At 37.5% G+C, this 4,911-nt stretch overlaps 1 pseudogene; it reads left to right on the top strand.

The window, feature by feature from the left end:
- Positions 1-2,109: 2,109 nt before the first annotated feature.
- Positions 2,110-2,556, top strand: LOC117095373 (annotated as a pseudogene).
- The last annotated feature ends 2,355 nt before the right edge of the window (positions 2,557-4,911 follow it).

Here is a 4,911-nt window from a genome sequence, read left to right as displayed (position 1 = left end):
CGAGTAGCTGGGACTACAGGCGCCCGCCACCACGCCCGGCTAGTTTTTTGTATTTTTTAGTAGAGACGGGGTTTCACCGTGTTAGCCAAGGTGGTCTCCATTTCCTGACCTCGTGATCCGCCCGTCTCGGCCTCCCAAAGTGCTGGGATTACAGGCTTGAGCCACCGCGCCCGGCCTTCTACTTGTAATTTCATTGACTTTTGCTTTTCATCATTTCCTTCTATCTGTTTGCTTTGGGTTTAACTTGCTCTTCTCTCATTTTTTAAGTGGAAAGTTTGATCACTGATGTGAGACATTCTTATTCTCTAATCTTAGCAATTAATGCTACAGATTTCTTGCTAATCACTGTTTTAGCTCTATCCCCATATTTTGATGTTATATTTTTATTCTCCTTCAATCGAAATGTTTTCTAATTTCCCTTGTGACTTTCTCTTTTACCCAGGCTGTATTTAGAAATTGTGTTGTGTGTGTTTTATCCAAATATATGGTGATTTTCCAAATATCTTTTTGTGATTTGTTTCTAATTTAATTATTTTATGATCTGAGGTCACGTTTTATATTATTTTATTTTTTAAAAATTTGTTGTGGCCTGGTGTGGTGGCTAATGCCTGTAATCCCAGCACTTTGGGAAGCTGAGGTGCAGACCATCTGATGTCAGAAGTTCGAGACCAGTCTGGCCAACATGGCCAAACCCCGTCTCTATTAAAAACACAAAAATTAGCCGGGTGTGGTGGTGCACACTTGTAATCCCAGCTACTCGGGAGGTTGAGGCAGGAAAATCACTTGAACCCGGGAGGCAGAGGTTGCAGTGAGCCAAGATCATGCCACTGCACTCCAGCCTAGGCAACAGGGTAAGGCTCCGTGTCAAAAGAAAAAAAAAAAAAAATTTATAGTTTGTTTTATTGGCCAGAATATTGTCTTTCTAGATAAATGTTCCATATACAACATTTGAAAAAAATGTGTATACTAATGTTGTTGGGTGGAGTACTCTATAAATGTCAATTAAATATACTTGGTTTCAAAAGTATTGTTCCAGTCTTTCATATCCTTGTAACATTCTGTCAACTTCTTTCAATTACTAGGAGGGGGATGTTAAAGTCTTCATGTGTAATTGTGAATTTATTGCTACCATGTTTTGCTTTATGTATTTTGAAGCTTTGTTGTGAGGTATAAACACATTTAATATTGTTCTATCTTCTTGGTGAATTCACTATTTATCATCATGTGATGTTTCTTTATATTCCTGATAGTATTCTTTATTCTAAAGACTTTTGCCTAACATTAATATAGCTACTCCAGCTTTGTTTTGATTAGTGATTGCATGGTATATCTTTATTCATACTTTTACTTTAAACCTATCCTATATCTTTATACTTGAAGTGGGTTTCTTGTAAACAGTATCTAGTTGGTCCTTTTTTACACAGTCTTATAATATCTACTTTTTTACTGTTTTTGTTTTTTGTTTTTGTTTTTTGAGATGGAGTCTTGCTCCGTTGCCAAGGCTGGAGTGCAGTGGCATGATCTCGGCTCACTGCAAGCTGCGCCTCCCGGGTTCACGCCATTCTCCTGCCTCAGCCTCCCAAGTAGCTGGGACCACAGGCACCCGCCACCATGCCCAGCTAATTTTTTGTATTTGTAGTAGAGATGGGGTTTCACCATGTTAGCCAGGATGGTCTCGAACTCCTGACCTCGTGATCCAACCACCTTGGCCTCCCAAAGTGCTGGGATTACAGGCGTGAGCCACTGCACCTGGCCCTTTTGTTACAGTTTTATTGAGGTATAATTTATATATGCCTTTTGATATTGTCCCACAGGTCCCTGAGGATTTGCTTATTGATTTTTCAATCTATAATGTGTTTCTCACATTAGATGCTATTATCTATCTTCAAGTTCACCAACTCTTCCTCTGTCATCTGCAATTTGCTATTGAGCCCATCCAGTGAAATTTTTGAGTATGCTATTTTTTAGGTCTAAAATTTTCATTTAGGTTTTTTAAAAATAATTTCTAGCTGGGTGGTGGCCACTGCACAAACTAGATTCTGCTCACTCTGGGCCTCACTCCACTTCGTCCGTGACAGATCATATGACACATAATATGTCAGACATATCATGTCTGACAAACCTGACATGGCTGATATCAAGAAATTCAATGTCAAAATAGAAGAAGGCAGAATTGCAAGAGAAAAATCCACTGCCTTCCAAAGAAATGATAGAACAGAAGAAGCAGGCAGACAAATCTTATGGAGGCATGTGCCACCAATATGCACTGTACATTCAGTGAGAATTGCCTTATTTTATTTATTTTAGCTGTTTAATTTTGTAAGATGCAAAGAGGTTGGATCAATGTTTAAAGGACTATGCTGCCCTTTTCACATCAAACAATAGAAAACTGCTGACAATGAAGGCCACACCTTCCTCTCCCATCTGCTTGTCTGGCTGGCAAGGAAGGAAGGTAACTTGCATGCTGGTGAAGGAAGAAGAAGAGTAGGAAGACAGGTAAATCTAGAGTAAAACCAAGCTGCCCCAAGGTGTCTTGCAGGCTCTCAAATGCAGTTTAAATGAAGTTTAGAGTGCCATTTTTCTTGTTCAAATGATTTTATTTATTAGAATGAACAAATTTTATATAAAATAAACAGTTTTAGGCTAGACGTGGTGATTCATGCCTGTAATCCTAACACTTTGGGAGGCTGAAACGGGTGGATCACTTGAAGTCAGGAGTTCGAGACCAGCCTGACCATCATGGTGAAACACCACCTCCACTAAAAATATAAAAATTAGCTGGACGTGGTGGCTCGCACCTGTAATCCCAGCTACTCAGGAGGCTGAGGAAGAGAATCACTTGAACCCAGGAGGCAGAGGTTGCAGTGAGCTGAGATGACACTACTGCATGCCAGCCTGGGCAACAGAGTGAGACTCCATCTCAATAAAAACAAACAAAAAAATAAAAAATAAGAAAAGAGTTTTAAACCCTTTAAACATTTTTCTATTTTTCTGCTGAGAACTTTTCATTCATTTCAAGGTTGTTTACCTTTATTTCATGGAGCACAGTTATACTAGCTGCTTTAAAGTTGTTGATAATTCCATCATCTGGGGCATTTCAAGGTTAGCACATGCTGATTATCTTTTCCCTTGAAAAATGGTCACATTTTTCTAATTCATTATTTGTCAATTTTAGATTTATCCTGGGCATGTTGACTTTTATTTTTAATTTTTAGTTTTATTATTTATTATTTCTTTGAGACAGGGTATTACTGTGTCACCCAGGCTGGAGTACAGTGGCACAATCTCGGCTCACTGCAAACTCCACCTCCCAGGAGTTCAAGCGATTCTCCTGCTTCAGCCTCCCAGGTAGCTGGGATTACAGGCGCCTGCCACCACGCCCGGCTAATTTTTTTATTTTTAGTAGAGACGGGGTTTGGCCATGTTGGTCAGGCTGGTCTTGAACTCCTGACCTCAAGTGACCTGCCCACCTCGCCCTCCCAAAGTGCTGGGATTACAGGCATGAGTCACCGGGTCCAGCCCAAAATAATACTTTTTAAAGTAGTTTTTTGCTTTTCTATCCTTCTAGGTAACAGGGTACAGGGTTTCTGGCTTCAGGGACCTCATACTTTAAAGGTGAAGGAGAAAATAATGTAACTTATAATATTTCTGTAGGGCAATGTTTTAATGTTTTGAAGTGTGTTTTCTTACTTTAAATAATTATAACCCACAATAAATTCACATGGAAAGTGTGAACAGAGTCTAAAATTTCAGAATTGTCTTAATTCTATACTTTGAAATTGAAGATAATTTTATATTAAATGTAAATAATCCTCAAAGGAGAGTAAATTAGTTGTTATTCAATTCACAATATTTCCCTTCTTTAATTGGCTTTTTTTCTGAATGGGTAATATACGCATGACACAAAATTCAAAAGTTGCAAAAGGGTACAGAATGAAAATTAAGTTTTTATCCCACCTCATCCTCAAGACTCATGGTTCCCTTCCCTGGAGGCAACCAGTGTTACCAGTTCTTGAGTAGCATTTCAGATATATTTTTTGCATACATGTATATATTTCTCTGTTAACACAGAGAGTAGCTCATTCTATACACTATTCTCCATATATCTTAGTAATTATTTTCATTCACTTTAATGGCTACATTATATTCAATTGAAAGGATGTAGCATTCTCTAACTGTTCTGCTGTTGATAGATATTTAGGTTGTTTCTGGTCTTTTGCTATTACAAACAATGCAGCAGTATATAACCTGTGCACATGCCATTTCTTTGCGTGTCAATGTACATCTGTAGCAAAGAATTTCTAGAAGGAAGATTTCTGGGTTAAAGGATATATGCAATTAAAATTTTAGTAGATCTCACCAAATTGCCTTCCATAGAGGTTGTACTAAATTACATTCCCACGAGGAATGTACCTCTTTTCCTATTGTGGACAACACAGTATATGATTAAATTTTTTATTTTTAACAATTGATAGATTTAAAAAATAGTGTCTCATTATAGTTTTAACTTGTACTTTTCTAATTATGAATAAGGCTGATCATCACTTTATATGTTTTAGAGCAATATTTACCATCAAGTTTCATTACTTAAAGAGTAGTCAATGATTTCCTTCTAAGTCTGACTAGATTATTCTCCCTCAATAAAAAAGAAAACCTCCTACTGAGTTGTAACTTTTAGCATCTATCATTAATAAATAGACAAACAAAACACTGCACCATCTTAGAATATAAAAGCAGAGTTTTTTTCATCTTTTCCGGAAGAATTCAAAAATTTATCTTTGGTCTGGTAACAAACATGTAAAGCATCACTAAAGTTATTTATTAATAATGTTGACAAAACGGGCAGATCATTTGAGGTCAAGAGGTTGAGACCAGCCTGGCCAGCATGGCAAAACCCCGTCTGTACTAAAA

Source organism: Trachypithecus francoisi, unplaced genomic scaffold (genome assembly GCF_009764315.1).
Source record: "Trachypithecus francoisi isolate TF-2019V2 unplaced genomic scaffold, Tfra_2.0 Lachesis_group13, whole genome shotgun sequence".
Lineage (NCBI taxonomy): Eukaryota > Metazoa > Chordata > Mammalia > Primates > Cercopithecidae > Trachypithecus > Trachypithecus francoisi.
Note: the sequence above shows the minus strand (reverse complement) of the source record. Positions and strands in the feature narration are given on the sequence as shown.